The sequence below is a fragment of the Equus przewalskii genome, chromosome 14 (assembly GCF_037783145.1).
Source record: "Equus przewalskii isolate Varuska chromosome 14, EquPr2, whole genome shotgun sequence".
Lineage (NCBI taxonomy): Eukaryota > Metazoa > Chordata > Mammalia > Perissodactyla > Equidae > Equus > Equus przewalskii.
Genome location: NC_091844.1, coordinates 50,531,196 through 50,548,995, shown reverse-complemented (window position 1 = coordinate 50,548,995; position 17,800 = coordinate 50,531,196). Strand labels below are relative to the sequence as shown.

Below are 17,800 nucleotides of genomic sequence, written 5' to 3'. Positions count from 1 at the left end.
TGTCCTTATTCTTAGGAAATGCACACTGAAGCATTTGGAGGTAAAAGAAAATTGTGTCTATAACTCTCAAATGATTCAGAAAAACAAACACATACACATGAAGAGCGATGAAGCAAACGTGGCAAAATGTTAGTAATTGCTCAATATTTGCAATTTGTAGAACTGGCCTAAAGGATAAGAGCTAATTTTTATTTGATCCTCCATTATCTTAAAGATACTTATCTCCATTATCTTAAAGATAACTATCTTTAGCAGAGTAAGCTAGGCATAAATATTTGGATGAAGCATTAATAATTCTGTCACTTGGACACTAGGCATCAGTTAGACTCACTATCTGGAGATTTTCACCTTTTTTTTCTTAACCACAACCCACAATATCAGGATTCAGCACTTATATATGTAGTGTCTCGTAGTGCAGATATAAAATAGGGTTTATTGGGGGCAAACTTACACAGAGAGAAGGAGCAGATGCTCATAATCTTCAGGCCCTTATCTCTCCAAGGAGAAGCTTGTTTAGGTGGCATAGCTGGACCGCACACCCCAGGATGGTTTCCAACAGAGAATCTCTCCCATTCTCCAAGGCTCTGTATGTTCATAGGAACAAGGGGCAGGGAACATTTATGTGAATGTGTAACAATGAAAGTTCCCTGTTAGAGAAGTGGCCCTGTGAAAAAGGAGTTCTAGAGCCCAGCAGTTGATGGCAGTCTGTTCTTTCATTGAGTTAATTGAGACCTGCTGAGCCAGTTGTCTTCTTAGTTACCCAAAGGGAGAGGAAGTCAGCCTCCAGGGCTACCTGGATTTGTCTTTGCTCTCACATTGCCCAGCTAAAGACACTGTTTCCCAACACCTTTGCATCTTGGTGTAGCCATACAACTAAGCCGAAGTCATTGAATTTTGAGCAGAGGTGATATTTGCCCCATGATGTCTTTAAAAGGAAGCTGCTCACCCTCACCTTGTTTTTTATCCCTTCACACAGACTGGAATGAAGATGTGGGAGTCGTGAGCAAGCTTCAACCAAATGGATGAGGACAATACCTAGGAGACAGAGGAGCAGTCAGATAGAAGGGACCTGGGTGCCTGCATGGCTGTGTGGAACAGAGCTGCCTACTGCTCTGGACAATCTACAAGCTCAGATTCACACGAAAGTAAAATAAACCTATCTTGTCTAAGCCTCTACTATTTGGTCCCCATTAAAGCCTCCAAATCAATATTGTAACTGATACATGTATACAATACTGAAAGAAAAGTTTCACAAAACAGTATCCTTACAATAGGAGTCAGTCTCTGACATTTTCTACTCTATTCTATTCATTTTTTTAAAATGCTGATCCCAATCTATTAAATTGATTTCATTATCCATTAATGGGTGGCACTTGTAGTACAAAAACCACAAAGGTGGATCCCATGAAATTGTTCTTTTATAGATCAGATGTGCTCAAATATTGGCAATTTCATATAATTGAATCAAATAGATGTCTATGAATCAAATAGTTAATGCCTGCTTTCTTCAAGTTTATAGTCTCAAGTGGACAATAATGACCAGCCAGTGAATGTGTACACACAAGTGATTCTGCAGTTCCTAGGCGTGGACTCATATATGTTGTGTGTATGCACACACATGTATACAGGAATGGAGGGTCCTCAGTGTAAGAGTGTTCATTATCCTGATTCCTATATTTACAGGTTGCTTTACAAAGCAAAAGTGATCAAAATGTGAAAATATTCACTAATAAAGCGACCACTTATAAAATGAGTCTCTACTCCAAACATACTTTCTTCTTTACTGGTAATGTCTAACTACATACCGTTTTTTGGTCAAACTCTTTTTTGGTCAGTTTCTTGTGCATTGTTAGACATATACATTGCAAATATAATGGAAATTAATTGCAAAGTAAAGTGGTAAGTCTTTCAGAAGACACAGAACTTCATCAAATGAAAGAAAGTGAAAAAGAACTACTTGAACCACATGCAAAGTCATTGTCAGAGTTAGAGCAAGTAACAATTGTTAAAATCCACAAGGACGACAACAGAACTAGCCCTTCAAAATATAACAGAAGTCGTTGGAACACTACTAAGGAATAGAAAGAAATGAGCTACAGATACACACAACAACGTGGATGGATCTCAAAAGACATTATGTTCAGTGAAAGAAGCCTGACACAAAAAACTATACACTGTATGAATCCATTTATTTGCAATTTTAGAATAGGAACAACTAACCTATGGTGATGGAAACCAGATCAGTAATTGCTTGGAGAGGGGTTGCTGATTGGGAAGGTCATGAAGGAAGCTTCTGAGGTGATGGGAATATTCTGTCTTGATATGACTTCCTAAAACTAATTGAATGGTACACGTAAGACTTGAGCATTTCAATATATATAAATTATATCTCAAAAATTTATTTATTTTTTGCATAGAGAGAGAGAAGTACTTGGGAAAAATTGAAAAAGCATCAAATATTTTTGCAAAAGATAACCCTTTTTAATGGTTATACTGCAAAAGTCAAATAGGAATTGATCTAATTTATATCACACCATCAAACAATTTTGTCAGAAAGATTATACACCCTCCCAAATAAGAAATACTTGGTTTATTCTTTGCTCTAAGAATTGTAATAGTTGTAATTATAAACCACATTTTGTGAACTATACATTAAAACACTGATGATTTTTATTTCTCTTTTTAAGGATAAATTCTCTATCAAAATTTGGTCCTCATTTTAAGTAGACTCACTTTAAAATGCATTCATTCAACAAATATTTATTGAGAGCCTGCCACGTGCCTGGCATGGTTCTAAGTGCTTGGACTATATCCGTGAACAAAATGAACAAGGCTTCCTGCCCCTGTGGAGTATGTGCTCTCACAGGGAGACAAGCAACACACAATAAATACACAAAATAAGAAAGCAGAGAAGTATGAGGGGGAACAGCTAGATCTAACACCCTGAGATGGGAGCGTGCTTGGCATGTTCAAGAGACAGGAAGGAGAGCCAGAACTGATGGCCCAGTAGTTAAAGTTCAGTGTGCTTCCCTTTGGTGGCCCAGGTTCCATTCCTGGGCATGGAACCACACCACTCATCTGTCAGTAGCCATGCTGTGGCAGCAGCTCACATAGAAGAACTGGAAGGACTTACAACTAGAATATACAACTATGTACTGGGGCTTTGGGGAGGAAAATAAGAGAGGAAGATTGGCAACAGATGTTAGCTCAGGGTGAATCTTTCCCAGCAAAAAAAGAAAAGACAGCAAAGAGGCCAGTGGGGCTGCAGCAGAGAGAGTGGCAGCAGGGAACAGGAGTGAGCTCTGAGGGGCACCAGGGGCCAGATCATGTCAGGGTTTGTTGGTGTTTTCCTAGTATGGGATCTTCATACTTCCCGTCCAATTCTTAGTACATGGGGGGTCCTGTGTATGGGCGTGTGTGGGTATGCAAGTGTGGGCATGTGTGTGAATTCCTTTCACTCCACTCTAGAACCATTTACCTGGCTGTTCTGCACTCATCTCAAAGCAATCTGTCCAAAATAGAACTCTCCAAACACCCCATCTCCTGCATTTTCTGTCTCTGTTAAGAGCATAAACATCTACCCAACTAATCAAGCTAGAAACCTGAGTCATCTTTCTTCCCTCTCTCTCATGCCCCAAACTCCTACCAATTCTACACCCACAGGCTCTTGAATTCACTTCACCCCCTTTTCTGCATCTCCATCGTCTTGGCTATCATCACCTCCTGCCTGGCCTCCTACAATAACCTTCTGCCAGTCCTCCAATTCTATCTGTCAGACTGACCTCAATCAAACCTAAATCTGATTTCATAACTCCCCTGCTTAAAACCTTTTGGTGGCTCCCCACCAGTCACAAGATAAAGACCTTGTTCATTAGTGGGGCTCATAGGCCATTATCCATCAGATTCCCACCCCCCTTTCTGGTCTCATCTTCATCACCTTAAGCTCCTGCCACCCCAGACATCACCAGGACACACCTGGAATTTTCAAGCCTTTGTAGATGCTATTTCTAAATCTTGAAATGCTTTCCCTCACCCCATGATCATTTGTGCATCCTTCAAGATCAGGCTCCAGGGAACTCCACTGTGACTCCCTCTCCCTGATCTTCCCAGTCAGTTAGGCTCTTTCCCTCTGTGCCCCTAGCACACTCGCACACTCCTCTGACCTTGCCCTTATAGTTATAAGCATAACCACATTTCACCCCTGCATGCCCTCATCTGCTAGCACAGACCTCCAGCCTCTTCCTGCTTCTGTGCATGTTCCTACCACACAACACCCACACTTGTAGCTCTCCCCAGGAGCTCTAACACAGCCACAGTCAAGTCCAGCCAGTGCCAATGAGGTCTCAGGTTTGTTTTATTCCACTTTTCCTGCTACAGTGAGCACAATCCTCCCATGAGTAGGACCATGCATGTGTGAGGTGGCAGAACGGGGACTTGAACTGACTCCCACGTCCAGAGTTCCACATGCTAACCCCTCCCATGCAGATGTAACTTTACATTTATGTATACATTTATGCAGATTTAAAGTTAAAAAAACCCTTAAAGTATATTACTGCATAGATATGTATAAATATATACTTATATATCCTAGAGCTATTTTATAGCATGTATATGTACGTACCCACATATAAAATTAAATAAAAGTTCCATCCTTAGAGGATTGTTTGTCCATGACAAGATTTCTACCACCAGCTATTTAGAGATCTGGATATCTTTGCATACAGATGTAACTAGATATTTATTCCTATATGTATACACCATAAATAATTTTAGGATCTCAGTAGCAACTGCTAATCAAGGACTTATATACCTAGATACATAAGTATAATTTTAGAGTTTCAGTAAGAACTGATAATCTAAAAATTACCAGTCATGCTGTCTGTAGTCACCCAGTCCCCAAAGGAAAGTCACTTCTCACAAAAATGGTGTGTCTGTCTCCCTAATGACACAGAGAGCGCTCTCGTTCTCTCAGCCAGCTTGTGTCCCCTGTTCAGCTCCTCTCTTTGAATGAGTGACAGCCGTGCATCAGTGGGGAGACCTCATGCTTGTTTTCCCTGGGGTCCTAGGAGATGAGGGGCTGTGGTAAGCACTAGGCCAGTTCCCTTCAAGCTCTAATGACCAGGCGAGGAGGAGGGGAGGGGACCAGAGGCCTGAGGCGCCTCCTCACACCTCCATTTCTGCTGTTGTCAGAAAGCTTCCTGGCTTCCTTTTGTGATCAGCCAGTCCTGGAAAGGCTGCAGCAGATGGCTAATTACCATAATGCACAGAGCTTTTGAGGGTCCTGGGTGCAAACCCAGGCGTGACCAAGCCAAGAGCAGCTGCATCTAACGCGGCATGTGGAGCCAACATTAGGCTTTACCCACACACCCATTCTGACCTTTCCAGTGGGAAGCTGATGGCATGGTTCAGAACAGATGGCCAAGAGAAACACTAGGGAAAAGCCCTCCCGACCAGCTGTAGTGTCCCTTTTCCAGCCTCCTAGCCTAACAGCTCAGAGCTGACATGAAGCTCATTATCCCCATTGTGTCTTTCTCTCATGGTTTTTATTCTCAGAGCAAGCACAAACCCTGACAGTTCCATTCTTAGCATCCCTAGCTACTGGGAAATTTGGTTTCTAAACCAAATGATGCTTGTGGCAGTTAGGGCTGTTGGACTCTGCCTGGCTTCTACCCTTGGCAAGCATCTTTCCCCACAGATAAACTTCAGGACCCCCGCTAGCTGACTTAGCCCTTCCTGGTCACTAGAGCCAATCCTGAACCTGGAGGGATGTAAGAAGCTCTTGCCCAAACTCAGGATTTAACATAAAATCACACTGGCTACTCATCTGGTATTGACTTTGTTTAGGACTGAAAAAGAAATACATTATTGTAGCAGAGTGAAATGAAATTTTTTAAAACCAGGATTCTTCTTCAGGATGGAACCAAATTTTTGCTTAGGAAAACCCTTTGACAGCAGTGTGGGGTGGGGACTCGGTAAAATGTCAAAGGAGGCCCATATACCATATGTCTAAAGATTTAAAGCTATAAATCAAGTTAACAAACTTTTAAATAAAATGTGTTCTATTCTCCTATCTTGACAAATATTTCTTCTTAATGACCTGGGAGGCCAGGTTTGAGTTTGGACTTCACGGGCTCCCCAGAGTTCTGAACCAGAATGTAGTACCCTGGGGAGCCTGGGCCCCAGTGCTGGCTCCTGGCCCGTGAACCACCCCTCACCCCTGGCCATTCTTCCGATCCCAATTCCATCCCACACGGAGGGAGCCTCTGGCACATAGGTGAGGACACTCCTGGCTTCACAGCCAAGCTCTGGACACACTCCCGTCCACAGCTGCCATAGAGACCACATGGCCATAAAACCTAAAACACTTCCTATCTTGTTTAGAAGGTGGGAAGGAGGGCAAACTCTGGGCAGGTATGTCCCCTTTGCCAACTGGATGCCTCAGACCATAGGTCGGGGCACAGGCTCCTCTAAAGCTCAGCGCCCAGCGCTGGGGACTGGTACTGCTTCTGGGAAGCTTCCTGTGGTGAAACAGTACCTCAGACCCCGAGGGCATGAGAAATTAATAGGAATTTGGGTGTCAGATAGTAGAGAAGGGAGAGGACTGAACAACGTGCCAGCGCAGTGAAGAACTTTAAAAACCGGGATGATACTTTTTTACCATAAGTTTTACCGCTGCAATGTAAGCCCCTCACCATCCCAAACCTTCGATAAAGTCTACTATACCTACAACGGCCTTGCACGACTCAGCGGTGGGGAGTGGTAGTAGGGATGGTGAGGGGGTGATAGGAATCAAGGAGAGGGGAGCATTCCAAGTCTGGGTCTACATAGTCACGGAGGCAGCGTCATGGAGTGGCAAAGTGATCCCCAAACAATGAATTCTGAAGAAGCGGGGAGATGAGAACTAAAATTGACTAAAAACTTGCCCTTGGGACTTTTTCAGAAAATTTGAAGAAGACACTGAACTTTAAACAAATTGAGGAATGAGTCAATCTGGTGCAGCTCTAAAGGGCAGGGTGACCCCAGTTAAATTATAGCATACATTTTTATAGCTAGGTATTAAAAAGTATGTCTTTCTAAAATATATAATATGTATGTGACATATTTAAAATTACAAATTCTTTAAAAAATATCTCATCTTTGGTGACCCATCTAATACTCTGATCCTGTCCATCCGGAGACCTCCCTGGCTCTTTCCAGACCAGGGTCTACTCCCAGATGACCTTTATATGTGTATGAGAGTCAAGATTTACCTTTTTCTGAAACTTATCTCTAACACCCAGGACAAGCCCCTTCTGAACTGGAGTGAAGGTTTTCTGTGCAGGAAACCTTTATCATCCGCCTTCCCTACTGCCCAGGGAGGCTGCAGCTCAGCTCCAAACAGCCTATGTTCAACTCTGACCCCATGTCCCCAGTCTCATCATCCTCGAGGATCCTTCTCGTTGCTCTGGGCTCCTCTTGTATTTCTGGTCTAGAGAGATTTTCCCCTTCCTGTTTTCACAGTTGCCCACACAGCTGACTAGCACTTCTCACGTTTGGGTTCAAGAAGAGGGACTTCTGGCATCAGCTCAGCCTCCCATCTTTGGTTAGAAGTCTACTCTATTGTATTTTTTAAAAGCTCATAAATTCTATCTTAAAGAAAAATAATATGGAAAAGGCAACATGCATAAAGCAATAGCACCATTTATAGCAGTGCAAAATTGGAAACCACTCAAATGTCTAATAATGGAGTAATAGATAACTTAAGAAATTTACTCAATGGTAGATTTTGCAGTCATTTTAGGTGGTAATTATGAACACCATTTAGCGACATAGGCAAGTGGTTTAATGAAAAAGCAGACTCCAAATTATTTGTATATAATTGTTGCAATTATATAAAAGAAAGATATTCAAAAAGGACTAGAAAGAAATACCCCAAAACAATAATTTTAGGGTTATGGGATTTTGAGGGATTTTTTGCTCTATTTTTCATTTAAAAGATTTACTACAATAACTTAATAAATTAATTAAAATTTAATTAATTTAGTTTTAAAGACTATTAAAATAAAAGATTTATGAAGAGAATCAAATTTAGATCTGGTGATGTTAAGTAAATTTAAGAAAACTGACTTCACTTATTAATAGCTTCACTAATTAAAAAAGTGCACTCCTAGATACAAGTTTTTATACTTTTTTGTTAATAGGTTTTAATGAAAACATCATTGATGAATTTGCTTCCATTAAAGCAAAGAAACTAAAATTATAATAAATTCTTGTTTTGATATAAATAAAACATTTACAATTAAAATTAAAATAATGGAGTTTTAATACACCTACTCATTAATTTTCCAATAGTTTTTCAACTATGTTCTGAAAAGAAATTAACCATTAAAATAAACACATAAAAACTAATAGAGAGGTGTACATTTTTCCTTTTGCCTCAGGGTCTAATATGACTTGACCTAGCACTGTCAGATCCTATCTTTATTTACAACTTTCATATTTTGTTCATCAGGGATTTTTTGCATTAATTTCAATTGGTTAAAATATTGCATTAAACATTATTTATCTCAATTACTGAGTTTTAGAGCTACCTTGCATTTTGCACCAGAGGCAATTTCCTTTTTTTTCTCACTCTGGCTCTGGCCCTGAAACACAAAAGCCCAGCATCTGCTCTGTTAAAAATCTTTCAGAGCTGAGTTGGGGAATATAAGCAGAAAAAGTATCCTTTCAATCAGGCTGGGAGTGGGGAGGGAAGAGAGTTTGGAAACATTTGCGCATTAATAAAATCTTACTCTGTCGCCTGTTTACTGGGGTTCCGAGTAAGAGTTCATTAGCAAAGAGTCCAAAAGTTTTTTAAAAAGTTTGAAAACCAGGGGCCGGCTCTGTGGCCGAGTGGCTAAGTTCGCGCGCTCCGCTGCGGCGGCCCAGGGTTTGGATCCTGGGCATGGACATGGCACTGCTCGTCAGGCCACGTTGAGGCGGCGTCCCACATCCCACAACTAGAAGGACCTGCAACTAAGATATACAACTGTGTACAGGGAGGGTATGGGGAGATAAAGCAGAAAAGAAAAAAAAGGGTTGGCAACAGTTGTTAGCCCAGGTGCCAATCCTGAAAAAAAAAAAAAGTTTGAAAACCATTGATTCAAGCACAACCCCTCTTGTTCATAGTTGAAAACTCAGACACACACATAGGAAATTAACGGGAGAGCTGGGACCAGAACCCAGGTATTCTAATTGAGATTAGCAAAAACTGTGAAAAACAATATTCCTTCACAGGAGTAACCATTAACTGACAGCATCGCAATTATCCCCCCAACTCCCAGGCAGTAAAAAGACAACTCTGCAAAAGCTCTTAATATCAAAGCCGTGGCTCGGAAGCTAATGCCCAACTCAGGAACACATAACACCTGGAAATCTTTTGATCCTAATTAAAAGTAGAAAGAGCGCTGCTTTCTGTTGAACCCTCGTAAGGAAAAGCAGAGTAAAATGAAGCAGTGATTTCAAGAGACGTTGCTATTTGGCGTCCATTCACCCCAATCCCGATAGGAGCGCTTTGAGTATCTACCCTTCCCCATTCTTGATTGTGTGCTTCGGGGCTTCTCCTCAGAAGTACATGGAATTGCGACAGCCCTCTTTTGACTGTAAGAGGAGGTGTGTTTGCAATTGAAGCCAACCTGGAGAAGGGTCGACTCGAGATAGAGTAAAAGAGAAACTGAGTCCTGGTAACATATTGAGCCCCTGCACTAAGCCACCCCCAAGACCAGCATTACCGTGGAATTTTTAATCACCTGAGCCAGAACTTTCCTTTTTGCTTAAGTCAGTTTGGGTTGGATCCTCTGTCATTTGTAACCCAAAGAGATCTAACTGATAGGATTGACAAGATTTTAAGTTTCTTAACTCAAATATAAGATTGCTCCAGTTGTACTATTTCTTTGAACTTTGTTCTATGTTTATTTTCTTTTGTTTTCTGCATGTTCAAAATTAAAGAATAGTTGATAGTCATGCTGTTAGTTTCAGTAAAAGTTAATATTCTTAATAGAAAAAGAATAAATGATTGAATCGTGTGCTACATTATCAGAGATGCAGCTGTTTGCACCCAGGAAATGCCAAATCCATTGACCAGCTGTTTGCAGTAGTAAGCCAGAAAATAGCTTCACTCCAAAAAAGATGGATTCCCATCCTGAAGAGGATGAGTTTAATTGGAAAGTAAAGAAAAGTTTTTGTAGAGAAACAAAAATGGATTAAAAAATCAAATCGTCCTAAAGAAGGCAGGAAAAAGAAAAGGAAATAAAACACGACAAATCACACAAAATGGTAGACACAATTCCAAGTCTATCAGTCATTGAGAGTGAAGTAAATAATCTTGTTTAGTTTGTTTAGCTTAGTCTAGTTTAGTGAAGTTTGAAGACAGAGATTGTCAGACAATAATAAAAGTAAAGCCAACTATATGCTTTTTACGAAAGACACACCTAAAGCATAGAGACACTGAAAGGTTGAAAGTGAAAGGACAGAAAAAGTGAAACAGGCAAATATTTACCAAAGAAAACTGGAGCAGCTATATTAGCATCAGCCCAAAAGATTTGTTACCTATAAAAGTGCCATTGCAACTAAGAGATGTCAGGGAGGGCCTTGCCTGGTGAAGATTGGACATTCCACAACCTAGGCTATGGTTCTTACTTTTTAAATCACTCAATCAATTCATTCAACTCATTACAAAATAATAATAATAAAGACTGACTATGTGCTAAGCTAACAAAGTCAAACATATTCCTTGCACTCAAATTTGCAAGGTTGTAGGGAGCATAGATAAATAACTACACCAACAAATTGAAGCTTAGTGTGGTCAAGGCTGTAACAAAGGGGTGCATACAGAGCCTTGAGAACACACCGACAATAAGGGAGGTATTTGAGTGGTATTCCTCAGGAATTTTGAAGGGTATTCCTTTCATTCATCTATTGGATAAATTTCCCTGATGCTTCAGGCTGGCCTCCTACTATTGATTCCTGACACTTAGCTCCAGTACTCTTGTGACAATAAGGGGAAGAAAGAGTTAACTAGAGTCACACGTCACTTAACAATGGGGTTACGTTCTGAGAAATGCGTCATCAGGCAATTTTTTGTTGTGCGAACATCACAGAGTACACTTATACAAACCAAGACGGTATAGCCTACTACACACCTAAGCTATATAGTACTAATCTTATGGGACCACTGTCATATATGTGGTCTGCTGTTGACTGAAATGTCATTGTGCGGCAACATGACTACAGGGGAGTGAGGTGGGTCTAGGGCCTGGAACCATCATTCTCACTGGGTTGGAGCAGCAGGAAGAAATCCAGTTGGATGGGTTGTAAGTTAGAGACAAGGCTCAGGTCAGCCTCTGGAAGGTCCAGCAAGAGATAAAGAATAGGAGGAGAATGAGCAGAGGAGTAGGGAATACTTGGAAATTCAAGAGGATGGCTAGAAAGCTCATAGTTCATATCAGAGTGTTGGGAAGGGGAGGGTTAGAGAGAGTTTAGAGGCAGAACTGGCAACATCAAAGGATGGACTCATTCTTAGAAGGCCTGGGATCCTGGGTGGGCCAGACATCAGAAACAAGGAGATTGGTTGCTCCAACGAGGTCAATATCCAGTCACTAAAGTAGAGCACTGAGCAAAGCAGAGACAGGCAGCAGGGTTGAGGCTTGAGGGTCGCCTGAGCATCAAACCAGAGTTTCCTTAATTTCTCCTTACTGGGACCAGCGTTGGTCCTGGAGAGCCTGCAGGGAGAAGCCGCCTGGCCCAGTTATCGGAAGAAGAGAGAGTCTGAGCTGAGAAACCAGGCAGGTGCTGATACCACCACGGGAGCTTCATGGCTTCAAGTTCCACGATTCCCAGTGCAAGCTCCTCCTTTGAACTGCAGCTACTCTCGGAAAGGGTAACCCATTAAATGACTCTGTGTGAATGAGTTTATCAGATGTCTTCCTGTCTATTGGAAAGAACTTAATAATTTGAAAGCACTGGGTTCCTGGGAAAGAGTGAACATAAAGGGTGGGTGGAGAAGGAAAGACATTGAAAGGGAAAATTGCAGGCCCCAGAGATAAGTTTATTGACTTCCGTTTTGCTGAAGACCAGCTCTGCCTATGGTGTCTTGGCACCATTTAGGAGTTCAAAGACAGGCTCCACCCAGCTGAGAGCTGTTGGGCATGGTTGTACTGTATATATAATGCCATGTAATGACTGGTTGGGGTTAATCAAATATAATGCCCAACCCAGACCTATTAAATTTCACCACAAAAGAGGCTTTAATCAGTCTTTTATCAGCTTGGTGCTCCGGCCTAAGAAGACTGCTTTTGTTTGCCCATATAAGAGACAATGGGAGAGCCAGGACCAGCCTGCTCTCTGGAGTACAACAAGCGAATTGTCCACAAACAACAGATCATTCAAAGCGATGGGAGAGGAAAGGCAGGAGAGGCTGCATGAATCTACAAAAGTGTTCAGTGTTAATGGTCACGGCCTTGAGTGTTTAAATTCAGGCCACATTCCCGCTGGAGCTTCCAAAATATAGGGGGGACAGGAACAAAAAGACTCCAGTGTGCTCCATGTAAGTCTATCTGGCTTTGGCCCTCTGCAGGACATTCTCGTTTGCTGCTTGCTGAAAAGGGAAAGGAAAACTGACATTTGGTTCTCTCACTAAACAAAGCGCAAAGCTCCTGGGGGTTGGATGTGCTTCATGGGCTGGGGATCAAAGGGATGAGTTTAGGTTCTACACCAGCTGTATCTGTCCCGCTGCCCCAGCACCGCGTGGACTATGGGAGGGATGGCAGGAGAAGGAGACAAAAGGCAGTGAAGAGGAGAGAGAAAAGAGGGAGACCTTCCCTGACCCAAAAGAAGGAGTGAAATTTAAGCCACTCAATTCAAGCCTGTTCAACAAATATTTGAATACTTTCTAGGAGGCAGGCTGAGACACACACAGGTACAGAAACAAACACACAAATTAAAAATCTACCTTATCTGTTAGAATTAGAGAATGTTAAGGCTGGAAAGGTCTCAGATCATCTTTCTTTATATTGTTCTGGTCTTCAAAAGAATGCATGGGTTAAAAAAAAGTGCTGAGCAACACAGTCCCATCCCACTGGAGTAACCTCAAATTCTGGGGTATGATCATGGGGCTGTTGTGGGACGGTGTCATGTGTCACTGGGGGAAGAAAGGTTGGGAATTATTGATCTAGTCTGACCCAGGCCTCTTACTGTGAGGAAATGGAAGTTCCAAGAAACAAAGTGACTGGTCCAAGGCCACTTAGCTACTTAGGAACAGATTAGACCCCACATCTTCTAATGCTCAGTGCAGGACTCAGTCCACTGTGCTACAAAGTCTTACCACTCAGGCTTCCTGGATGACTCAAATCTTGAAGACCTTAGGCAAATTATCAACTTTCTTCAGTCTAGCTGTCCTCACTGATATGTCGCCCATTAGCTACCAAATCTTTGTGCCCATCACTTCCAGTCTTCAGAGTTTAGATTTTGTTTGTGAACCAAGATTTTCCCTTCTGCTGTAGATGGGATTTTGCTTGGGCCTGGGAGTCTGTAAGGAACAGGACGAAAAAGAAAGGATGGAGTTAGACGGACAGCAAAGGAGAAAGAGTAAATCTTCCTCATAGGACCAAACCTGTGGTCCTGCAACTCAAGAATAGTGTGAAGGTGGGGGCAGGAGCTGCCTAAGTTGATCTTGTTTAGAGCTTCATTCAAATGTGTTTGGGGGCTGATAATGATAGGAGGACATTCCTGTGACGAGGTGGGAGAGAGACCTGGGACTGATTCTGTTTATGGGAGATTTACTGGATGCTTCAAGATGGCTCAGCTTCCCTAAAGATATTCTGAACTGTAATTGCAGATTTCCATTTCAGGTTCTTGTTCTCTCCCATTCTGCTCTAGACAATCAATTCAAAATCCTTCCTCAGGCAATGTGCAAAATGCCTTTGCAGAGTTGATGAAGGATCTGAAGTGTGGCCCACATGAATTTATCAACTTTTTTCTGCCTGTAATGGGAGTGGTTATGGAAAAGCAGTTATTAGCTAAATTAGATCAACAATTTGGGCTGGTGGGGCTTGGTGACATACCCTCTTTGATAATAACTTCTTTATAAATTATATTAATTATGACTTTGCCTTGCACTGCGGTAATAGGACCGGAAGCTATTTTCTTTCAGGCTTCAATAGTCTTGTAGCCTCCAATTCTTTACTTATGTTCTTGGCAATTAAGTGCTATCCCAAAACATAAACACCATTTCCTCTTTTTAAAATCACTATGCAAGGAGTGTCATGTGAAAGCTGCTGTTACTTAAAATACGATCTTGTAAGATAAATAAAGGGGAACTCTCCTATTCATAAGATCAGCAAGGAGCTGTTATTAAAAATCTTCGTAAACTATGCTGTCCATTCTGTTTTCCTTTTTGTTTCTTCTTCCTTCCAAAATAAATAGAGTCTTTCCCTTTGGAATATTTTTAACTGAAGCGGAAGAAAACAAACAAATATTTTGATTGTTTTAACTGTGGTTGTTAAAACACGGCCTATAGGAAAAATAGAAATAAAAGGAGTATCACATGCTCTACTCCCCACACAATGCACAGTGAGCTGTCGGGCATTTCCCTGCAACTACGGCTCTAAGCTCCCTCGTCCTTACCTCAACCAGTCAGGATGGCTCTTCCTCACTACAGGAAAGAATATTGACCTTGGAGTCAGATTGACCTGGTTTAAATCTATTAGGTTGAACCACAGGAAACTGCTGTCTGTATACACCAAAGATGGCCAAACATTGGCAGTTTCATGTGGGTTGATCTAATAACATCTTCTCATTGATCAACCTTCGGGTTATTGTGAGGATAACAGATAATGTATTTTAAATGCCTTGCTTTTTCCATGGCACTTAGTATGCCCGCAATTAATGGTGACCAATCTAATTATATAGAGGTAGCAGTGGCATTTCCTTCCAGGTCAGATCAACAAGTCTTATCTGAGACCCTCCTCTTCATCCCAGGTGCTACTTCTGTGTTGGGAATATCTGAGTGAGGACAGGTGTCAGTTCAGTGGGGCAGATGGCTACCAGGTGGAGTGATGCAAGTAGGAATTTGGCAGTATACCCACGGTACAAGGTAGTATGAAGGAGGAGGCTGTGAACTTTTGAGGATATAGGGGATGAGGGCAGCCTTTTCTTAAAAGAGATGCCTCATCAGCGTGCTGAAGAACAGACAGCTTGGTGGAGGATGCGCCAGGCTGGGAGTTCAGAGAACCTTAGGCTTTTGGAAGAGAGAGAGAGAACTGCCATTAGATGAGGTTGGAGAGATGGGCAGTGCCCACAGGTTAGAGCTAGGTCTTGTGGTGCCTGGAGCTTTTACAACTTAGGGGACCCTCTTTACAAAACTGAATACAAAATGGACGTGTAGACACACCTCTAGGGCCCTCTGAGGACCTGAAGGTGGAGAGCCTTGACGTTTCAGCTTCATTATCTTCCCAAAACATCTGCCACTATGAGAGGCCTTGTTATAGAGCAGGGGCAGAAAATGAGCAGCCTGAAGGATCTCAAGCAGGAAAATGATATCATCAGATTTGGCTTTCAGAAAAAGCACCCCAAGGGCTGTCTGGAAGATGGATCTGAGGAGCTTGTGTTAGACAGCTGAAAAACCAATTAAGTGGCTATTTTAATAATCCAAAGAGCCAAGAGTTTGAACATGGCAGAATTCATGAAGAAGGAATTGACCCAGCCTCACTCAGCAAAATCACTGGGAGATAGTCACCCCAGTAGGCCTGCTCCTCCTGTCCCTGAACCCTTCCTGAGCAGGTGGCAGATGCTTTCAAAATCAGGTTGTCTACCTGGGAAGGTCTTGAATTAGTCATATGGCCAGAGGCCTGTCACCCCACACACTACTGGTCAGCCATGGCACTGCCATGCCCACTGAGGCCTGGTATTCTTCACCCCTGCCCTGCCCTGCCCTGTCACTTGCCTAGGTTCTGCCTCTTTATAGATCAGTTGTCTGCTGGGCCAAGAGCCTGACCCTGAATCCTGGGCCACTTGATCAGGGCTCTGTCAATTAATTCCTGCCATGCCTTTCCTTTTCCTCCAAACCTTGGACTGAGCCATGGACTCCGCCTATTCCATCCTCCTTGGAAAACCCCTGTTCATCTTGTTCATCCTTTGAATGCTGCGCAGGAGTCTGCTCCTCTCTGGCTGGGATTTCCTCCTCTGTGATGCTCCACTGATCCTTCTCTGATTACCCACTCCCCCACCAGTTCCCCTCAAATTCAGTGACTTTTTTTTTTTGAGGAAGATTAGCCCTGAGCTAACTACTGCCAATCCTCCTCTTTTTGCTGAGGAAGACTGGCCCTGAGCTAACATCCATGCCCATCTTCCTCTACTTTATATGTGGGATGCCTACCACAGCATGGCTTTTGCCAAGCGGTGCCATGTCTGCACCTGGTATCCGAACCGGCGAACCCCGGACTGCCGAGAAGCAGAACGTGCGCACTTAACTGTTGCGCCACTGCGCCGGCCCCTCGATGACTCTTTTATCTCCTTTATATCTTGCACATATCTTTAGTAATATATGCATTATGCTCTATAATTATTTATTTGTGTATCATTGAGGTTACGGACCAAGTCTCATACTGTCATTTCCCCAGTATCTCACACAGTCCCTAGCAGATAGTAGACACTTAATAAGTGTTGGATGAAGTGCATGAACTGAATTCACTCCTCTCCTCTTGTAATAAATCAACACAACAATAACCTAGCCAGGGTCTAGCTCTGCCTACCTTCTAAGGACCACAGTACCCCAGATTACCTGGCTTTGCATATCTACTATTGTCTGCACTTCTGGCTTCAAGGACTCCATTCAAAGTGTTAAAGGACCTCTGCTCTTCACCCAGAATCAAGCCTGGTCTTTCCTTGGCACCCACCCTCTTACAGCTGGGCCCAGTTTCCTCTGGCCAGTCCTTGCTCAGTCTCCACTTCTTCCCAGGCTGCCTCTGAGGTGAAGAGGCCTAGATGCTTTGTGACCTCTCTGACCATGCTGTTTGCACAAGAGGTGGATACTTAGTCCAAAAGCAGCCAATTACTGGGCTAGACCATACCTATAAGGTAGCCCAGTGGGGAAAGTTTTGACCAAAGGAATTATCTCAGTCGGTTTGAGCTGCTATAATAAAGTGCCATAGACAGGGTAGCTTATAAACAACAGAACTTATTTCTCACAGTTCTGGAGGCTGGAAGTCCAAGACCAGGGTGCCAGCATGTTTGAGTTCTGGTGAGAGCTCACTTTTTGGTTCATAGATGGCCATTTTCTCACTGTGTCCTCACACAGTGGAAAGGGGCGAGGGAGTTCTCTGGGGTCTGTCTTTTTTTTGGTGAGGAAGATTGGCCCTGAGCTAACATCTGTTGCCAATCTTCCTCTTTGTGCTTGAGAAAGATTGTTCCTGAGCTAACATCTGTGCCAATCTTCCTCTTTGTGCTTGAGAAAGATTGTCCCTGAGCTAACATCTGTGCCAATCTTCCTCTATTTTGAATGTGGGACAGCACCATAGCATGGCTTGATGAGTGATGTAGGTCCGTGCCTAGGATCTGAACCTGCAAACCCTGGGCCGCAGAAGCAGAGTGCATGAACTTAACTGCTATGACAGTGGGCTGGCTCTCTGGGGTCTTTCTTATAAGGGCACTAATCCCATTCATGAGGGCTCCACCCTCATGACCTCATCACCTCCAAAAAGCCCCACCTCCTAATACTATCATATCAGGGGTTAGGATTTCAACATACGATTTTGGAAGGGGGCACAAACGTACAGTCTATAGCAGG

At 42.7% G+C, this 17,800-nt stretch overlaps 1 long non-coding RNA gene across 1 annotated transcript; it reads right to left on the bottom strand.

The window, feature by feature from the left end:
• Positions 1-451: 451 nt before the first annotated feature.
• LOC139075566 (uncharacterized) lies at positions 452-2,339 on the bottom strand. Its single transcript, XR_011526095.1, has 3 exons — positions 2,221-2,339; positions 953-1,035; positions 452-584 (listed from the first exon to the last, which is right to left on the bottom strand). It is a non-coding gene; the product is annotated as an uncharacterized lncRNA (long non-coding RNA).
• Positions 2,340-17,800: the final 15,461 nt, after the last annotated feature.